Source organism: Ostrinia furnacalis, unplaced genomic scaffold (assembly GCF_004193835.3).
Source record: "Ostrinia furnacalis isolate ACB-3 unplaced genomic scaffold, ASM419383v2 OfSCF4327, whole genome shotgun sequence".
In the NCBI taxonomy this organism is placed as follows: domain Eukaryota; kingdom Metazoa; phylum Arthropoda; class Insecta; order Lepidoptera; family Crambidae; genus Ostrinia; species Ostrinia furnacalis.
This window is the reverse complement of record NW_021134566.1, coordinates 117,942-140,881: the sequence shown is the minus strand read 5'-3', so window position 1 is coordinate 140,881 and position 22,940 is coordinate 117,942. Positions and strand designations below refer to the sequence as shown.

The window sequence follows — 22,940 nt, the reverse complement described above, 5'->3', positions numbered from 1 at the left end:
ACCAAGGGCTGACATCTTTTTAGCACAAAACTGAGGGCCCTTGCGTGTGTTCATTATTCGTATTGTTCTAACCGCTGTTGAACTAAACGGCTATTCTGTAGAGAACTATTGAAATTAAATGAAATAAGCACTTTGCTACTCGATTCGACTGTGATTGTGTGCATGCAACTTAAAGGTCTGAAATCCAATAATTTCTGTAACATCAATTTAATAATGGGTATTTTTGAAGATTCGGGTATTATCGTTCAATGTAGGTGTGACATCTGTGTTGGTAATTGAAACAATGGGAGAGCTAATTAATTAGTCTTGGTATTGATATTAATTAAATTTCATATTGAAAATATACGAACCGTTTACAGTTCATAGTTATCATCATGAATATTTCTAGAAACACATTCTCAATATTTTCTAATTTTTAAAAAGATATTTTTTTGTTAACTAGGACTTTCACAACACAATGCATCCGTTTTTCCGTTTTAATCTTTTAAGAGCTGGAAATACAATGGCACCGTTCAATTGATTGATGTTTGCGTCAACAAGAACAATTTACGAAAGTGAGGTAGCTCGTTTGTTTGTCGGCGCTCAGATGTGGAAACGCTTTTATGGGTACATAATTACGGTTTCGCAAAACAGGTAATTAGGTAGGGATAATCCAGGTAAGTATGGATGGACAATAGTTGGGATGCGCTGGTTCGGATAGACCGGGCCCGCTGCGGAGGGTTAGCAACAAAAGCAAAATAATTCGGTAGCTTCTTGCTTTTTGCATTGTGCTGCCAAAAAAATTGTTGTATAGTAATTCGAGCTAGCATTAAAGCCGAGAAGGCAATTTTTTTGTCACTTTCTTTACAATAGTACCGATGATGTATTAATATTGTGTTCTAACTTATTTACATAACATTTTTAGATCTGAGGAGGACCGATCGCTGCGTAGGTAGAAGTTTACGTTGCGATGCTATATTGAAGTGTTTTTCTGTAAGTGTTTATGTTCTAGCTTTTTCATTAAATGAAAAGAACTTATTCCCATTCGGTAATGAGAAACAATTATGTCTGAGTACCTATCTACTTATTTTATTTGATAGGTACCCGACTATGATTCAACTGTGGATGGACTTAAATAAAGACTTTTGTAATGCAGCCTACACACCAAACCCGCCGACCCGCCGATATGAGTCGTCGACCTTTGACATGATGTCAAAAAATCATAGAAAGTGTACAAGTCGTCGACATATTTCTTTTCAAATAAATCTTGGTGTGCAGAGTCCTTTAGAGCTTGAGACAGGTTTAGGTACTACAGTAAGTTTTGAATTAAAATGAATCTCTAACATTTCGTTTATTTGATGAATATAATAAGTATCTCGGTAATCTTTTGAATAACAAAACAAAAGTCACGTCGATTGTCCATCTTGCTCTACCCACTATCGGTTGAAGACTCTATTCTTGAACTTGATAATAAATATCCCACCTTGGACTAGTGATCCAGTTGGGCAGACTGGTTCAATTTTGAGAAAGAGGTCAATCGTCAAATCTGACATAGCTGTACCTCTAGCATTTTAGCTAGCTAGCTATTGAAAACACAATAATCAGCGCCCCTGTGACGTGACGTAAAGTGAACTTTTTTTAAATCACATGAAAATCGAGATCGTCGCATTATCGTTTAATATCGAATTTTGTCGAATACGCAAACGCTTCGACGACGAAAGTTGTTCGTGCTGGTTGCTAGAGGTACTTGGTCAGAATTCGGGAAACTACACGTACGTCTCTCGTCCAAAATATCTGAGTGCCTAAACAATAATGTCTACAAAGACTTTCTTTTCATTATTTGTTACATAATATTTCAGTTACTAAAATATTACGTACACACGGCCACACTGTTAACTATCCATGTCCGTTTTTGCTCTCGCTCTAATCAAATGGTGATTTTTTGCCATAGAACGAGATGACATGACTGGCAATGGGCAGTTAACACTATTACCGACAGTACATCAGCATTTTGCATACGAGTATCACAAAACACATCGGATTACGCCACGCAATAGAGCTTAGAGCCCACACAAATTATGGGTTAAATACTCAAATGGTGTCCAATAATTGATTATAGGATTTAATCAGTATTACGTATCATTCAATTGATTAGTTTTGTGCAAAACCTTTGTAGGTAGTTTGGAATTTATAATAATATGATTTCGTAATCTGTGATTGAATATATCGTTATATTATTATTGCTTTTTTTAATTTAGAGTTATAGAATCAAGATTTTCTGTGACATGCCGAATTCCACGGGGGCGGAGCCAGGGACAAAAGCGAATTAATCCAAATATCAAATAAGATTATGGTTATTCTATTTTTTATAACGAAATAATAAATTACTCAGCAATTTTTCAGTCAAATTGGTAAAATATGGCTTAAAACTGGCACTTTCACTCTTGTAATACACGGTGTTACTTTGCATTCTTGCTATATTTACAAAGGTGTATATTACAGACACTGACCATAAATCAATAAAAAAAAGAATGCCCTAAAATCTTGTTTTTTAATCTTGAGTATTTTATTTTATCGACAATCTGTTAAACATATCACTAATTATCGTAACACATCCACATCACTTGTTGGCGATGGTGACGGAGACTCTTTTACTTTTTATTCTATTTTTAAATATCTATTGATTTTAAAATTCTTTTTGACGTTTTTTGTCAAAAGCGTCAGGCGCGTCACGCCTGTTGATCGTGCGAGACAAAATTGGTTTGTTCCAATTTGTACTGCAAAACCAAAACTTAGTGAGCTTTCTTTATGGGAGTCTCTTGTTTATCTGAAATGATAGGTTATTGTTCCCTACTTTTATCTACGTGAATATGGCAAGGATGCAAAAACTCCTAACTAACTTCGCACTGTGGCATCATTGTCACCGATAATGTATAATACAGATTTGCAACAAGCAAAATAAATGTTCACAACAAAACACACACTGACTTTAAAAAAGTAAAGTACCTTACGTGTACTTCGTAACAAGAACACTTTTACAATAGACAAGAGAATTAATAATTTTTCAAGCACGAGTTAGGTATTATTTCCAAGGAATTGTTGATCCTCTTAACTGTTCGTTTGAGCGCTCATTAAGCGTATTATCTTAAAAATAAAATGGAATTAAATCGGAAAATAAAGAACGATTGAATATTTAATAAAAAAAACCGGCCAAGTGCGTGTCGGACTGACACACAAAGGGTTCCGTACCATTGATTTATGAAATTAAAATTATTATTTTTTTAATTTAAGTTATTTGTATGAAAGATTACTAGGTATTAAAAAAAATACTTTTAGTAGATCTCGTTCAAAACAATTTTCGTTGGTAGTTTTTATAGTAATGTACATCATATTATGTTTTTTTCATTTTCTTATTTTAGAAGTTAGAGTGGGGGGACCAACTTTTTTCCACTTTGGAAGCGTCTGTCACGCAAACTATACGGTTTAGAAAAAAAATATTTTAGAAACCTCGATATCATTTTTGAAGACCTATCCATAGATACCCCACACGTATGTGTTTGATAAAAATATGAGTTTCAGTTCTAAGTATGGGGAGCCCCCAGTAATTTTTTTTTTTGCATCAAAATCTTAATGCGGTTCACAGAATACATCTACTTACCAAGTTTTAACAGTATAGCTCTTATAGTTTCGGAAAAAAATGGCTGTGACATACGGACGGACAGACGGACGGACGGACAGACAGACATGACGAATCTATAAGGGTTCCGTTTTTTGCCTGCAACCTGGGCAAGAAAACTCTGGATTTTGGAGCCTACAATGACAATAGACATTTCAACAGGTTTTTTTAAAACTTAGTCGCGTCGCTCGGCATCGGTCTAAGAATGGACGGAAGCCCTCTAAACTAGAACAAATCCGGGGAAAGCCGGACGGATGGCAACCCTAGTCAGAACCAAACTATGAGGGCCGTTAGTCTGCAAACTCATTGAGGCTTAATCTGGAGGAGAACAAGTTATTGCACCTTGTGCGAGTATTGATACCCGAATAATTATTCCAGGTAACACAGACGAAGGATTTGACTTATGCTCTTCGAATGTAACATTACAAACCGATTCCGCTAAATTGACGATTTTGGATTCCTAACAAGCCCTAATTGTAATCGCAGCTTATACAGGGTGGCCAGGGAGTAACGTTCAAAGTTAAAATTTAGATTCCTTACATCAAGGATCTGTGAGGAGAAAATCACCCCCATGATTTTGCTTAGTTTTTGTGATTGTTTCAGGTATGGTTAGTTTATTTATATTTTTTTTCTCACTCTGGCGAGCACTTGTAGTTTGTTTTAATTTACTTACGCTAGAGAAGTTTCCAATAAAGATACAAGTGCTCGCCAGAGTGAATAAAAAAAATACCAACCATATATGTATATCACAGAATTAACTCTTTCTTCTAAAACTAAGCAAAATCGCATACATGGGGTTGATTTAGATATGTCAACGTGAAATTGTGAACTCTATCAGTTTATAATATAATGCATTAGATTGTAAACTAACAGTGGGTTAGGTTAGGTTAGATTGTAATTTAACTACGTCAGATTATAATCTGACGGAATTCACAATTTTACGGTGACAGATACAACTTGATGTAAGGAATCTAAATTTTAGCTTTGAACGTCAACTCCTTGGCCACCCTGTATGAATGTATACTAATTGCTAATCCTTGTCAGGAAACGTGCATTTCATTGTGCAAGTGGGTATTATAACGTGCGGACGAAGGTAAGTAGGTACGTCAAGTTTAATACTACTAATTTACTTACAAGTTTAATACTTACTACGTTTAATACTGTGGGGTCTTATCTATACTAATGTTATAAAGCTGAAGAGTTTATTTGTTTGTTTGTTTACTTGAACGCGCTAATCTCCAGAACTACCAGTCCGATTTGAAAAATTCTTTCAGTGTTAGATAGCCCATTTATCGAGGAAGGCTATAGGCTATACGAGTACAACGTCTATAGGAGCAGAGAAACAATGAAAAATGATGCAGAAAAGAGTTTTCACGCGTACGAAGTCGCGGGCACAGCTAATTATTATATACGAGTACCTAGTTGCAATTGGTGCTATTTTACAGCAAAAATGAAAAAATGTAAAAGATGACTAGGTGATTTTTTTCATCTGATTGTGAAACGATTTATTGAAAACGTTTCCTTAACGAAGTGCTTTTCAGACTGAAATGCAGCTTTGCACTCATTTATATCGTGACCCACTTTAGATTGTTGAGCTATTTTTTCCTAATTATTTCACAAAGGGATAAAGGGACCCTAATAGGATCAATCTTTGTTGTCTGTGTCTGCCAAGACCAACTTAGAAATGCGCTGACCTTACCGCGTTCCTGAGAAAATTGCTACAACCTAAGAAACTTTAAGAAAGAAAGAAAGAAAGAAACATTTATTGCCATGGACATCACAAAAGACAAAAGAGGAAAATAAAAATAAAGCAAAGACAGAGGTGACACATAAAACATACAATGGAAGAGAAAGTAAACTGAGCAGTGCCACCCTGTCGCACAGCGATGCCCATCGCAATGGGACCCCACTCAGCATATGCCGTGGCCCCGGTGAGGACAACGCACATAAAATTGTAACGCACATAACATTGTACATTTCTTACTTGACCTAGTTTAAATTTAGCTAAGTTAGCTTTACGTCACTGCTCGTCACTATGCATTACAATATTGGAGAATTCAAAAATCAGTGTACGTTCATCACTCGTCGGGTTTGGTTATTACTCTCGTCGGATTCACCACCCCTTCAGCGTCCCTTAGCGAATCCTTAATGTGTGGTTTACTACCGCTATAATTAATTTCATAAATAAATTGCTCAGGTCTGAAATCCATGAAAAATATTGTAACCTAGTACAATGCAATTATAATATGTACATCTACGGACGTTTACGCTACACATTTTCGCTGTCTTAAGATAGCGAAATGTAGTTACGAGAAAGTAACATTTTGCAGTAGTCATAAGTACACGTAGATAAAAAGAAAAATCAGAAAATAAAATTTATTTTATTACTATTTCATCAAGACACTTTTATCCCATAAATAACTTACTTTTGCAGCTATTTAGAGACACGACTTCAACTGCAAGGTATTTTATTTTGGAAAAACAAAAAATACAAATATCCATAAGTGCAGATGATGTCTTTAAAGCGTGGGACGTGTTAGGTGTAAAGTGTGGAACGAAAATAAGTCGAGAGATACGAGTACGGAACGCTAGGCGTGCGAGTGCCCCTCACATTCGCCCAGATATTTTTTCAATGTTTGCTGTTTAAAAACAAACAGATGAATTGATCTCTCTCTCTCCTCTTTTGGAGTAGGATACAAAAACCCAAACGAAGAGTGACCGATCAAAGAAACAAAATATTGACAGTTGAGAATAAAGAAATTATAACAAACAATAAATATTATCCTTACCCAAATGGCGACTTTTAGTTTTCGATGTCCAACGGCGAATAAACATGTAGAATTAAGTTGCAATCACCGTGACCATAGCCCGTTACACAGTGGACTTTTACGACATGCGAAGTGTTCATACCATTTAATTTTTAATTTTAAAGTCCATTTAACGCGAGCGTACATGAGATTATAATTACTTTAAGGTGTTAACAAGAAACAGAAAAAGTTGTTAAAAATATTAATGAAGTCGGTTAAAAACTAACAAGACTTTGATAAGTATCGCATTAAAAACGATTACAAAATAATGAAAAATATGATCTCATTTTCAATTTTTGTCCTTGTTTCTCTGAGCTCTCTTAATAGATTAGCAATGTATACGTATGCATGCATGATGCATGCCTACAAGTTTGCATCTGCTCTGTACCGGTAGACTGTATAGAAAATATAGAAATATTAAATCACGCAGACGGGTTTTTAATCAAGAATGATCTTAGAAGGTTTCTTTGCCATTTTATCAAGTTATATTAAAACGAAAGATTGTTAAAGTTTACTACAATCGAAAATTCATTTTGCTAAGAACATTATTTTAGATAAGGCAACCTTTTAACAGCAAAACAATTTTTTTCAAAATTTTATTCTACCACCAAAAGAGTGACTGCTGTGATTACTGAGCAGTGTGTGAGTGCTGACTAATTGTCATTAAAGATTGTAATCTTACACAACATACCCAATATTTCCTGGAAGAAATTCCGCTGAAATAATGCCTCCTTACAAGAGTCGGAAAGTGACATCTAGAGACGCGATATTTAAAACTTATTTAAACTTTCATGGGCCGCGTGTTGCCTACCACTGTTGTCCGCTAGATTTTTTTAAAAGATATTAGCTATTTGTATTCCACAAATTACTAATAGTCCCGTTAGGCCATCGTGGTAAGCTAAATAAGCTTGTGTTACGAGTGGGCACACCACAGTAGTCGAGCGGCGGTGGGATTCGAACCCGCGTTCCTCGGATCTCGAGTCGGCCACTCCGACCCTTTCACCGTTCGGCTATCGTAGCTACGAGTATGTAATAGCGAAGATGATCTTGATTGGCTGACTTTCAAGTTGCACTTGTATTGCCTATTGTGCCATATTAAGTTTCACCCTCGGAGTGATTCTCAGTGCCCGCATAAGAAACAAGACCTACCGCAGTTCCTGCTTGGAGGTCTAGTGGTATCTCATCTATGTAGATGTACATGCTTTTGATATTTTAGGTACCTACATCCGGACTTATGAAGCTCAAGTACATTAATTTATTTTTTAGGTCTGCAAGTTAATAAACAATTGATTTCCTAGGCGCAGACCATCGACTTTTAATTGGCCGATAAGTAGTTGGACCCGATTTAAATTTGTATGAAGAATCAGCCTATACCAAATCGGTGTAATGTGCGCACTTTCATACATCTCCATACTGATTAACAGCCAGACTCAACTATTGGCCTAGGCTGTCTTACGGATGGAAGTAAGTAGGTCATACTTTAACTTTAACAAACGTCAAAAGCCTGTCAAAAAGTTATAGTTACGGGTAAAGTTAAGGTGATGCAACTCAGCATAATTAAACTAAGGCTGGGTTGCACCATCTTACTTAAACTTTGACAAACGTCAAAAATCTGTCATAGTCCATACAAAAATCACCGGTTATCATATCTATTCGCCATTAGAATCACAAATTAAGTTTTCATTTAATTAATCAAACAGTCGGGAACCCCAGGCAAATGTGGGGGTCTAATCCAATGATTGGAGTCTTGCGTTTAGCAGTCCAGTTTAGAGGAGGGCTGAGGGGACGCACTAACTATAGGTACTAAAGATAAGCTGGTATTTTATCCCACTAAGGGGAGCGTAATGGCTTGGGATTAAGTTTCAGCTGTAAGGATTGTTTTGTGGAGGGTTACCTACTGTTAAAATTTGCATCTCACTTTATAGTACATATTTCGTACTAGGTAGATTAAATAAAAACGAAAACGTAACTATACATATTAATATTCTTTACAACGTCGATTGCTGCGTTTATAAAAAGTTTACACTTAGGTAAAATAGATAGGTGATGGTTTCAGGTACCGTGTTAATTCGACGACGAAATAAATACATAATATTATTCCAAGTTTTATAAAACGACTACCTAATATTACTTCCCATGTATTTTTTCTGAGAATCTCTGAATGCTGAAGGTTTCATCCATTTTTATTATAAGAATACACTTTTGTTTAAAGTTTACGAGAGGTTATTTTTCGGAACAAAACCCAACTACATAAAAAGGGAGAATTGCTGGAAAAAACCATTAAAAACTAGTGGGTTTGCGGTCAAACACCTGCCTTGTCATGCATAAAAAACTAAAATTTTATTTTGATCCATTTCACTGAATGCTATTTTATTTACACAATACTCAAATCTAATTCCATGCAAAAATCAATCCAAAGCGTTGTTACGCTTTATAATGGAAAATGTACTGTGCAACATCTACTTCCAAATTAAGCAAAGCATAAACTAACTATTTATTTCAATTTTGTAATTTCAAATGCTTTTTTGCTTCTTTGTCTTTATGGAGTCTTTTCCTTTTTGAAATAAAAAAAATGAAGAAAATTAGCTAACTAATTCGGGTTCCATATCGTTCGTTACAGGGTCGTTCGTGTGGCGTGGTGGTTCGTAACGGACTCCTATGCCAGAGGTCGCGGGTTCGATTCCCGCACAGTACATAAATTTGTGTGCATATACATATTTGTCGTAAATATATATCTTTATTGCAATTAATTTCATGTGTACTACCACCTCTGAGATGGGCGTTGTTTTACAAAACCGTATCCTGTATGTAGTTATTTACAAAAAAAGTATTTAAGTATTTTACACAGGATATTTATTATACAATTACCTGCAAAAAAACTAAGTGTACTTATCGCACTTATAATATATACAGGGTGTTACTTTGCATTCTTGCCATATTTACAGAGGTTACTATATTACTGATACTGAACACAAATCCGTAAAAAAATAATGCCTGAAAAAATTTTTTTTTAATCTTGAGAATTTTATTTTATCGACAATCTGTTAAACACACCACTAATTATCGTAACGCATGCACATCACTTGTTGGCGATGGCGATGGAGACTTTTTTACTTTTTATTGTATTTTTAAATATCTATTGCAATCTATTGTCTTTAAAATGTCTTTTTGACACTTGTAAAAAACTGAGAAATCCATCAAACACAAATCACGTTATAAATAATACAAAAATGAGTGAAGTGTATTCAAACAACGAATAATTTAATCAAAATGGTGCTTGGAGTGTCTGCAAGACGTCTTAGACGAAATGCTTGACGACGTACCCTTAGCATTACACCAATGCTCTACTACCAGCAGGATGGTGCTCCCCCACAATAAGGACGTCAAGTGCGCGAATAATACGTTTGGTTAACAGTGGATTGGACGAGGGGTCCAGTAGCTTGGCCACCACGATCCTCGGACCTGACACCAATGGATTTTTGAAGTGACTTGAAACGACTGGTATGCGCAGAAGAGATAAACAGTGTAAACGCGTTACATGAAAGGATTGTTTTAGTGAAACTGTGATACAAAACGTTTATGTGTTGCGAAAACTAAAGCGAAAAACCTACGCTTCGCCGTGCTAGACTGTGCCTTCATCAGAACGGAGGACACTTTGAACACTTGCTTCGCAGTACTTAAACTTTGTAAGTAGGAACTTATGAATAAATAATTAATTGTGAATAAGGTGATTTCATTTCATACTTAATTTATTAATTTGTAAAAATAGGGTACAATGTTGTAAATTAATTGAAACCCTATTAATTATTACGTATTTTTGACGGTCCTAAGCCCGTAAAGTAGAAAGGAAAATCTGAAATCAACTGAAGAGTATTTTAAAATAGTTATTATGACTGGATAAAAAGGCTGGTACCCAAAGCCATAAAATTAAGAACTAGGCCACGCCTACTAGGTTTATTCCACTTGCACCTGTAGAACGTGCGAGACAAAAGTGGTTTATTCCAATTTGTACTGAAAAACTAAATTTACTAAAATTTTAGTGTACTTTCTTTATGGGAGTCTCTTGTTTATCTTAAATAATAGGTATTGTTACCTACTTTTATCTCTGTGAATATGGCAAGAATGCAAAGTAACACGGTGTATACCTATATATTTTTTTATAAACTATGGAAGTTAGTTAAAACCAAAAACGTTTTATAACACATTATACCAGCTTTCTTAGACACTAATAGTACACTTTTCAACCAATTTAAAAAAAAGGAGGAGGTTCTCAATTCGACCCGTATGTTTTGTTTTCTATGTTTGTTACGCGATAGTTCCGCCAATTATGAACCGATTTGAACAAATCTTTTTTCGGCGTATAGGTAATACCTCAAGGGTGGTCCCATTTAAATTAATAATAAAAAAAACAACCCCCAAGGATGGAAAATTGGGGATGAACTTTTTTATACGCAATATCTCCGCCGATTATAAACCAATTTGAACGATTATTTTTTCAAGTACTTTTTATTTCGAGAGCATACTATAAAAATATTGCAATTTAAGTAACTTTCTTTTGCAGGCCAGTGTATTATTATTACCATATGTATATGTCCAAAAGATCTCTAGGACTAGAAACGCATAGTTTTCGTGGAATTTGGTCCGCGGATGAGCTATCCCGCGCGATTCCACCGGCAGCGTTCGGCTTTGGTCAGGGATGTTATGGATATCCGTAATCGTAACCGAAACTATCGGATATCCGAAATAAGAAAATATCCGTAACCGTAACCGATTAAAAAAATCGGATAGTTTCGGATATAGGCGGAGTCTAAATCCTAATATGTTTTAATATTTGTTACTTTTCTGGAATTCCCTGGCACCATATGATATCCCCGCTTGTTTTACCTTTATCATAGATGCCGTCATACTACTTAAATATAGTGGCTATGTGGATCGAGACTCGCGCAGCATATTGCTATTTGAATTTTACATTTTTAAAATTTTAATATCCGGATACTAAATTATTCGAAACTTTCGGATAATCCGAAATGATTTCATATACGTAACCGAAACCGGTACAATATTAGATATTCTAATATCCGTAACCGTATCCATTATCCGAAACTTCATATCCGTAACATCCCTGTTTGGTATAGCGCGATGCACGTAATAAGCTTTACGAGATGGATTCATTAGTCAATTGATTTGCTTTTGCTGCGACTTTGAGTGGATTTTGATCTGTCAAAGTCCATCACGCACATTTTCCCATTCTAAAATCGAGATACTTAAACACTTTTGTATGGTTTTTCGGATCCAAAACTAAGCATACTACAGTACTTATTATTATTCTGTGATACTACTTACTAAGAACCTATACCAAATTTCATAGAGAAGTTTACGAGTAGTACAAAATTAACTGACAGATAGATTTATTTTCATATAATCCAATACAGATTGCGTTCAAATATTTTCACATTAACAAATATTGTTAACTAGCGGCCGCCCACGACTTCGTACACGTGGTTCACGTTTTACCCCCCTTAGGGGTGGAGTTTCGTAAAATCCTTTCTTAGCGGATGCCTACGTCATAACATCTACCTGCATGATAAATTTCAGCCCGATCCGTCCAGTGGTTTGGGATGTGAGTTGATAGATCACTATGTCAGTCAGTCAGTCAGTCACCTTTGAGTTATATACAGGGTGTTTGGCGGAAAGTTAGACAAACTGCGTGGGTATAGGTAAGGTCATTTTAGTATAATCAATACAAGTTCATGGATAATTTTTGTATTATCATTCCATTTTCATTCCTAAACTTTGATTTTTTGACGAATTTCAACATCTAACTACCACGTGTGATATATCATTAGAAAGAAGAGAAGCTAGAGATATTTTTAAAATTATTGGCAATCCATTACCACCTTTAATTCTTTTTTAATAGAATTCTTATTTGAATTGTTTATCGTGGTTTGTACTTTTTGTTAAACTTTGGCGGCTCGTAACTAGTTATCCAATCATTATCTGGATCTGAAATTTACTTTATTTGACATATTCAATACATATTCGATATTAATGTCAAATAAAAAAATCGGTTGAAATAACGCGAGAAAAAAAATTGAAGCAGTTTTCAGGTCAAATTTCGGAAAAAAATAGATAAAAACTAAAATATCAATTAAAAAGAAAATAGCTCACTTAGGGTCAAATGGGCGAACTTGTATTCTAAAATGACCATACATATACACCCACGAGGTTTGTCAAACCTTCCGCCAAACGATAGATATAGATAATTACTCATAGATGTTTTTTTTTAAATGCGTGTGAAAAAAGATGCATTAGTTTTATTACTTTGTAAGCAGGTGTTTTCATTACGTTTTATTAACCTTGTGTATTAGTTTAGTTGGTATGTAGGCAGGCATTTTAAAATGTTATAGTTTTAGTTAATTACCATTTTATGAAATATGCACGTTATGAAATACCTATTGATATTTTTAAAAATAACGAAAGGTTAGATATTTTTGTTTGTTTTGTATCCAGTAATATGTACCTTATCGCGTATTACACATCAAAATTATATTTCATCTCTCTTTTACTCTACTCTATAATACTAATGGTACAGTGTCAGTGGTTCATTTTTGTGTCAAAAGATTACTTATTACATCTAAAAACAGTTAGCTAGAGATATTTGGCTTAGTTTTTTATTGTGTTTAATACTGTATCTCTTGTTGATAGCCCAATTTAAAAAATGGCTTAATATCAATCCTTATTTACTTTCATCAGTTTGAACTCTATAACCTTCATTTTAGTTAATCAATTCAACAACAACAAAGTAAAGGTTAAGTATTGCATTCGCGAAACAACTTTTATCGTAGCATTGTTTACAATTATGTAGGATTGTAAATATAATTATCATACTCATATGCTACGCGCAGGCAAAACTTTCGTAGCAACGAGACTACGTAATCTCTGTAGCAATCCGACTACGAGTCAAATCACGTGGCATCATAGCAAAGATAATACGAGCATTCGTTTGTGTTCCATTTTACGTCATCGAATTAAACAGCGAGTTATAAAAGTCAAAGTTCAAAATTAAAGTTTCATTTTTCATGTTTAATAATCAAGAATGTTATTGTGGTACGATGTTATTATGATGGAGATTTTTTATTATTATTTTTGTTTTACACACAAACTATATAAAAAAGAAACATGGCAACACATTAATTTCTCGCAGTCAACCCTTGTATCATTGTTTCATTTAAAATAAAAGATTTTCTCATAATCTAATCCAGTAAACACCAGCTACACTGTTTTCTCTAATGATTCAAAATAAAGTTACTATATTTAGACTTGATTCATCTTATTTATAGATATGACTGTAAACAGAAATAAAAAGTGTGCACCAGTCCAACTGACCTTTACCAATTGTACCATTCATATGGATTCATTTACCCGCCAAAGAAAGAACCCCTAGCAACTCTACCGAAATAAGTTTCGTTGGCCATATTAAAGGAATTTTCAGTTTTCACTTTGCAGTTGCGAAACAAAAAACTGTTTTTAAACTTCGGTTGATACTACCTACCTACCTGTTCGGTTACCGGTGCCTCACAAACGATATTCGGTGTTATTAGTTAAAAGTTTCCATCCGAAAATTATCCTTAGCTTCAATACGGTGCCACAGGTAACAGACACCAATATCCGTTAATCGATAGCATTGATTAAGCTGTCTGTCTGTAATAACCTGCTTTTGGGGGACGTCATGATGGTGTAGGTATTTGATACAGTCCATTTCACCATCGGCCGAATGCTACTAGGGGTTATTCCGAAAACCGATCAAATATATCTGTTTTGTTAACACATACAGAGACGAAGGCATGAGTGAGAGAGGCAGATAAAGCTGATATCCAAATAGTTTTACGCAGTAGACAACTGGATGTTGTGGCTGCAGTCCCCTTCTAATTAACGTCGCTCCAAAACCCTCAAAATTTGCATGGGTTATTTAATGGCAAGTTAACTTGCGAATGTAACGTTTAAGAAGCCTGTGTTATTTATAGACATATTATAATTAATTTGTATGTAAAAATGTGATTCAACTTTTGTTATTATTTTACAAAATTAATAAAAAACAAGTAAAATAAAATAGCTTACGATTATATCTAGGTACATGGTTAGTTTATTTATGTTAATGTCTGCCTCACAGTCGTATATTTGGTTTGAATCAAAAATCATATCTAAAGACCAGTGTAGCGTAGAAATAAGCATTGTCCGGAGAGAAAAGTACCTAGGTACCTAACCTATGCTACTAAGAATCATATATTATGTAATCGGCTTAGCAGTTCCCCTTACACGATATTAAATACATAAGCAAAATGTATTTTAAAGTTACACGTCTAGCTTCCTGAACTTATTGGGACTTAGTGAGGGTGCACTGTAGTCCCTCCTTTAAGTAAAAGACACAACTACGAGTAAGTACGCATTCTTTGTAATTTTAAGTCCTTTTGCAAAGTTTCAACCTACGATACGTAAATAAAAGGATTTAAAATATTGTTTTCTATAGAACCTTCGACGAGTATTAAAACATAACTGTTCTTTAACTGGGAGAGAAAGCGTTATTACTTATTATGATTTTTTAAGTTCGCTTTTTGTACTCTGCATTACTAGCAATAAAGTCGGAAATAAATAAATGCCTACAAAGTTTTTCAAGTTGAATTATGTCGGCCGTTTGGTGTAGTGGTTCAGAACGGACTACTATGCCAAGAGGTCCCGGGTTCGATTCCCGGCCGGGCAGAAATTGAAATGATGAATTTTAATTTCTGTGACGGGTCTGGGTGTTACTATCCCAACTAATATTATAAATGCGAAAGTAACTCTGTCTGTGTGTCTGTTACGCTTTCCCGCTTAAACCTCGCAACCGATTTTGATTAAATTTGGCATAGAGATAGTTTGAGTCCCGGGAAAGAACATAGGATAGTTTTTATCCCGGTTTTTGAAACAGGGACGCGCGCGATAAAGTTTTTCTGTGACAGACAAAATTCCACGCGGGCGAAGCCGCGGGCGGAAAGCTAGTCTCAACTAATATTATAAATGCGAAAGTAACTCTGTCTGTCTGTCTGTCTGTTACGCTTTCCCGCTTAAACCTCGCAACCGATTTTGATGAAATTTGGCATAGAGATAGTTTGAGTCCCGGGAAAGAACATAGGATAGTTTTTATCCCGGTTTTTGAAACAAGGACGCGCGCGATAAAGTTTTTCTGTGACAGACAAAATTCCACGCGGGCGAAGCCGCGGGCGGAAAGCTAGTGTATAATATGTATGTACCTATTTAAAAAAAAAGTATACAGGGTGTTAGGTAAATGGGTATATGAGCCGACACTAGTCCATGCTAACATGGTCATATAAATGGTATGGTGAAGTCAGAAAATTGATATCTTCATTTTAATAATTTTATTTTTTATACAAATCGGATTTTATAAAAAATATTTTGTATGAAAATAAAAAATTAAAAAAATGATGATATCAAATTTCTGACTTCACCATACCATTTATATGCCCATGTTAACATGGGCTAGTGTCAGCTCATATACCCATTTACCTAACACCCTGTATAAGTGGTGTATCCGTCAAGCTAGCACCTATAACACAAGCATTAAGTTGCTTACTTTGGGGCTAGCTGGCGCTGTGTGAAATTGTCCAAAGATTTATTTATTTATTTATTTATTTATTTATTTATTTATTTATTTATTTATTTATTTATTTATTTATTTATTTATTTATTTATTTATTTATTTATTTATTTATTTATTTATTTATTTATTTATTTATTTATTTATTTATTTATTTATTTATTTATTTATTTATTTATTTATTTATTTATTTATTTATTTATTTATTTATTTATTTATTTATTTATTTATTTATTTATTTATTTATTTATTTATTNTGTATTTGTACGGCGAACAATTAGGAAATACATTTTCTTGTTACTGGTATCATTCCCGTATTTAATTTTTGAAAGCCAAATTCAAGCAAAATACGCGTCGAATCGTAGTACTTACTTATGAAATGTAACACTGGTCACTTTCTTTAGGTTTTCTGATGTATTTTATTAATATAAGGTTGAAACAAACCACAGCTAATTTTCATAGTGGACTGTACTATACGATAAACATGTCAGTCAATTTGACAACATTTGTCGAAAACATTATTCAATGAAAATATTGTCCGAACCCTTAGTATTTCTCTTCGACAAATACTTTAACACATTGTGAACCTCTTTTCTTTCACGGCTATAAAAAGATTTTAGAGTCTNTATTTATTTATTTATTTATTTATTTATTTATTTATTTATTTATTTATTTATTTATTTATTTATTTATTTATTTATTTATTTATTTATTTATTTATTTATTTATTTATTTATTTATTTATTTATTTATTTATTTATTTATTTATTTATTTATTTATTTATTTATTTATTTATTTATTTATTTATTTATTTATTTATTTATTTATTTATTTATTTATTTATTTATTTATTTATTTATTTATTTATTAATATTAAACCTACGCTTTTCAGTTAAATATTTAAACGTAGTTTGTTAAATATCATGGGCCCATGTATGCAAAACTAAAGTATAATGAGTGATATGAAACAGATGTTCAAAGATATTTTTTTATTTACATTATTTTATAAAAGTCATTACTATGCTTAAAGTAATTGTTATCTAATTAAATAAGTATATAATACCTCAACTAATTCAGTGGGTCAAGGGTACTTTTTAACTTTTGTTCCGATTTAACAAACTCCGCGAGTAAAGTGAGTAAGCCAAACCTTATAAAAACGTTGAAAGTTCAAATTAGTGAAGTAATTTACTTTGTGAACAATTTTTACCGTCACGTGGATAGGCTGTGCGTACGTCAAATAACCGCTAAAGCTTTGTCAAGCTTTTAGCACTTAAATGAAAAAATGGCCAAGTGCGTGTCGTGCCACGCGCAGTGTAGGGTTTCGTAGTAGTCCGTCGTTACCACATTATATTTCAGAAGTAAGCAATTACTTCATCTAAAGTCACTTAATATTTTTTTCTAAGAAATTTTTATTAGGTACCTACCTATGAAATTTTATAATACATGAATGAAACGACTATTACTCTTGAACTAACTAATCTATCTTAACCGCTATTGTTTTTCTTGAAATTTCATAAAAAAGCACTATTATCATGAATTTTTCCAGATTTTTCAAGCCAACAGTTTAGTTTTTGGACGGGGGACGTTTTTGTATTTTACTCGACCGTTTTGTCGGCGCGATTACTCTACTAAACTATAGCTCCCTAGTGCCAATAGTTTCCAAGCAAAACTTCGAACAGACAGACAGACATATCGAAACTATAAGGGTTCCTTGTCAGGACTACGGAACCCTAAAAAGGGTATGTCATACTATGTGAAATCAAATCATGAAATCAACATTTTTTTTAGTAAAAAGAGAACCATTATTATTATGAGAAAAAGTGTAAGCTAGGGCCAAAATGAGCTTACAAGCTGGCTACTTCATTGCTTTATGTAAACATAACTAATTTGAAATTGGGTAATTAAATGAAAACTTCTGATTTTTTAACTATACACATTTTTAAGATTTTTTGTAAATCCCTAAGATAATTACCTTTTATTGGTAATGCTTATTGTTATAAGGCCAATGTAATAAACAAGTTTTAAAATAAAGGTTTAAAAATACAAACAGGTTGATAGACATACAGACAGACATAAACAAGAGCGAGAACTCTACAGAATCCTATTAATACGTTACAATCGAAATATCCAATGTCATGCATCAAATTAATGTCGTGGCTTACACCCACGGCAATTCTAAAAGTACTTAATAATATAGGTATTTAAAGTATTTTTCCTCTCTAAAAATATTTATTGAATGAAACCATATAAAACCAAACATTTTAAAATCCGAATGGTGGAGCTTTTCATGGGAATGGAATTTATGGAGAGTGACCGATTATATGGAGCCACACAAGTACCTATCATTTAAATTGCATGTAGGTGCTGGTATTGGTTAATTACTAATGCATACTTATTTGATTTTTAAATCATCAATGTAAGCATAATAACAGATTATTTACTTATTATTACAAAGGCAACAGTTAAAAAAGGCAACCTTAACGTCATTATGAATTCTCTCCCAGTATTCTATAAAAAGTAAAATATCTAAGTTTTAAGTGGTGTAAGTTCAGGAAGCTCCTGAAATATTTTTAACAACAATAAAGAACGTAAAAAAAAGCGAGGAATTATTATTCAGCAAGCTTACGACAATTTATTACATTTTTAAAATACCAAGCCGTAGCTATGTTCTTTTAATATTTAAATCCAAGCCTTAGAAATTTTCTTTGCAATTTAAAACCTAACTAAGTTATTTACTTTATTATGTACCTACATATTTAATTAATATCATGACTATAATGATTAATTGTAAAACGTCATTATGTTTGTATTGAATTAAAATGACATATTTGTATTGTTATAATCATTTTATCCATAGCTGGGCATTAACTCGTTAATCCGTTAATCGTTAATTAACGAAGTTAACATTTCTATTAACGGATTAACTTTTAAGTTAACTTTAAAAAATGTTAACGGACTCGTTAACTTCCGTTAAATTATCCTAAGTCCGTTAATCGTTAATGAAGTACCTACCTACTATTTACCAAAAAGATACAATAAATAAAGCAGGCACGCTGAAAAACACTAGAAAAACGCGTTCTGACAAGCACGTTCGGGTTCGGGCTTCCAAAACTTCCAGAACCCAAAACAACAGTTTTTGTAACTAGAACGAAACGTTATAAAAATGCTATTTTTTATTTATTTACAAGCTTTATATTGACTTCACTTGTGTCACAATGTGTGGGACAAATCTTGCAAATAAAAAAGAACGGTCACGCCCACGCCCCATACAAAAAAAACCCAGACCCGACAGAAACGAGACATACCTCAGTTTTTTTGTCATGTCTTAATTAGTTAAATTATATATTTTTTATATTCGAAATCTATGTATAACACCAAAATAATTACCCTTTGTTTTTGTTCAGGCGTTATACAAAAACTAATACAAAATGCCTATTTATCATCAAAATTGGTAAATGTATGTACCTACCTAAATGTCTATTACAGCTGCTATGGAATGTATCTAGGTGACCTGTAGGCCTAAGATGCGCGCCGTGATAACTTTTATCGACGTCAAAATGTATGGTGAAAATCGATAAAATGGCGTGATAACCGCTTATCGCGGCGCGCATCTTAGGCCTACTGGATATACAGCCGGATTATACAGGGTGGAAACGATAAGTGATCTCACTCGATTATTTCTAAACTATACAAGATATCAAAAAACTATTTAATGATCCTGAAAGTGCTTCATGAGCTCTGTATCAAATGGTATCAACAATAAGTTACAAAATCCAAAAATTCAATGTTACCAGCTTTCATAATCTGTAACCTATTATTGGTATCATTTGAAAGAGCCATAGGAACTCCTAAATGAAACGGCGGCATTGCATCGAATTTGGGTTCGTTGGATTTGCCTTTTCAAACACTTTAGTACTAGATGATGTCCAGGGTCCTGATGACGGAGTCAGGAGGTGGCCATAGAAATTCCTAAACAAAACGGTGGAAACTTATCGAGTTTGGGTTTGTTGGCTTTGAGATTGAGATACTATAGACTAAGAGCTGGTGAACGCCAGACCTACGTCATTTTATAAAAACTGAAAGTTTGTCAGCGTATGCTCCCAATATAGATTAGAATGTTCGTGGATTATGAAGTTTGGGTCATCGTTGCTTTGGCAGCTATCCTAAAAAAAACTGTCTGGCAAGGAATTGGAACTGTCAAAACTGTGTGGATGATGTCGAAACAACTTCTAATCATTGCCCAAATACTATACATAAAAATCAGCTTTTATGGTATTACGTAAGCCTAACTTTTACGGTGGCTTTTTCTGTATATTCAATAGACTGTAATTCTACTTATGTATTGAAAGCATACGCTGACAAACTTTCAGCCTTACTAAAATGACGTAGGTCTGGCGTTCACTAGCTCTTAGTCTACTACTAAAAAGTGTAAAATGAAATTATAATAATAAAATACTATTTTAAAAGCAAGCTTTTATTCTGAAATGCACTTGTTACTAAAACGAAAAAAATGTGTAGCGCAAACATAAAAGAGGAATAAATTCCGTACGCGATACAAGCTTTCGAAGTTATTTGAACCTTGCATACAAATACTTTTTTCGTTTTATTATCATGTGTTAACGGATTAACGATTAACGTTAACTTGCGTTAAATCTTGCTAAATGTAACGTTTTAACGTTTAACGAAGTTAATTTTTTTATTAACGGTTTAGCGATTAACGAAGTTAACTATTTGATTAACGGTGCCCAGCTATGATTTTATCATTAACTTATAAAATCACATTGATAAAAAACAAATAACTTTAAAGTAATTAATTAGAATAACATGGCGAATGTGGTTTGAATTATATTAAAGTTATTGCTTCAGTCAACTTTTCCGTAAGTTGAAACGTACTAAGCTAAGTTTGTTTAAACCTCACTTAGTTTGAATATCAAGCCTGCAAATTAGTTTGAAATAGTTAAACTGTATTTAGATACAGCGACTTGTATTATTTTACCAAAATATAAATAATTTACTTAGATAAGTTAATAAGGAAGTAACGTAAGCCTTTGCACTTTTATTAGTACCTATTAGTTAAAATAATGTCTCTAATTCAATCTACTGCCCAAATGCGGCTCATTTTAAAGTATTAATTGGTTTTAAATATCGCCAGCACATTAAAATTTAGCAAGTTAGAGTATTCCTAGAATCTTCGCTTTGAACAGAAAGACAAAAGTAGGTAGGCATTTATTTTTAACAAATTATCGATTAAATCAGATTGGAAGCATTCGCAAAGATCTTTTAAAATTATTATACTCACAAAAAAGATATAACAGAGAAGTTAATAAAAAATCTTGCAATGAACGAGACTGCAAATTAAAAGAAAAAAAGCAGTTTAAAAACTCACCAATCAGCAGGGACACGGTCCTCGGATGTCACTGGCACTCACAGCAGTCAAACCTCTGTACTTTTCAAATTTCGAATTTCAAGTGCGCGCGACGTAAAGCCGGTGGAGCACTGTTGCACCGGTGTAAGCGGGCAGCATAGTGAGAGATGACGCGGGCGCAAGGGTGGGCCGGGGGTGGTTTGAGGGGCGCGACGCATGCCGACGGTAATTATTACGACGGATTTCTGAAATCGTAGACAATGTTGCATTCGATTACGATTCGACTTAACTAACGTGATGCTGCCCCATGCAGGTGGACGGTAAACGGTTGGGACCTACGAGTAACTAATTTAATTTGTACAGTCCATTATCAATTATCGGTTTTCGTTTAGAAAATAGAGAGTACGGTTTTAATTGTTCTAGTTTTAAGATTATTTGAATGTTAAGTGATTTTAATGTATTATTTGAGTTATTGGAAATATATTGTTTTAATTTATAGTAATATGATTATGATTAATAAATTACATGAGTTTTGGGTACAAAAATATTTAAATACTCAGTATTTTAATGATACAAAAATTAGGTTGGAAAATATTTCATTTTATTGATAAGTGCGTTATATTTCCTATAAATTAAATGAAGATAATTATTATTCATGAGTATGATTAGAGAATATCATTGATTAATGATTATATATGAATTAAATAAACATGTATTATTTACATAATCATGTTGATATTTTTAACTGGGAAAAAGCTCTACCTGCTTCGTGTATTTACGATTTTGTTGCAAAATCGCACCTATTGAGTTGTGTTAGATACCAAAGTGTCAAGCTTGACGTGCTTCCATCAGTAACATTTTATGTAAAGTGTTTACACATGATTTCGTATGATCTTTCAGGTTCGCTAGTTTAAATTGAAATTATAGGTCTTAAAGAAAAGATTAGTTTCCTCATACCTAGTTTTAGAACTACTCTGTATAAAAATATCTAGCAATATGATGTTCGAGGAGTTTTGTGTTTTCAGTTTACTTTATACCCACTTGAGGTGTTTACTCTCATGTAGTTTATATTCATACGAGTAAGTTCAGGTATGCTTAGTTAATTGCATAATTTCGCGTAATAATTCTAAGTACCTACTTGTTTTGGATTTAGCTTCAATGTAAGATGAATGCTTCTTTTTTCACAAAGCTTTATTATTATCAAAAAATTTGGAGATAGAAAAAAAAATACGATAACGCCTACACGTTTGCGTCTGGAATCTCGCGATGTAGAAGTCCGGATTCGATTGCCAGGTCAGGCATAAAGTGATGAAAAAAAGCTTTTTTGCTTCTTCTCTGTGATTTAGAGAACGAAGAGTTGAGAAGGGATAAGAATAATAAATCCTTTACTTCTCGGACGGATCGCTGAGTAATGAGAAGCAAAGAGCGTTTTTTATGCGGAGTTGTTTTCTGTTTTTGTT

At 33.5% G+C, this 22,940-nt stretch overlaps 1 protein-coding gene across 2 annotated transcripts in view; it reads right to left on the bottom strand.

Annotated features, from left to right (window-relative positions):
- LOC114359373 (nuclear receptor subfamily 2 group E member tailless) overlaps positions 1 to 21,625 on the bottom strand; it is a 46,342-nt gene extending 24,717 nt beyond the window's left edge. For both annotated transcript variants that reach the window (XM_028313730.1, XM_028313728.1), the window contains exon 1: positions 21,502 to 21,625. The gene's annotated coding sequence lies outside the window, so the exon portion shown is untranslated. The remainder of the gene's footprint in view (positions 1 to 21,501) is intronic.
- Between the last annotated feature and the right edge of the window lie 1,315 nt (positions 21,626 to 22,940).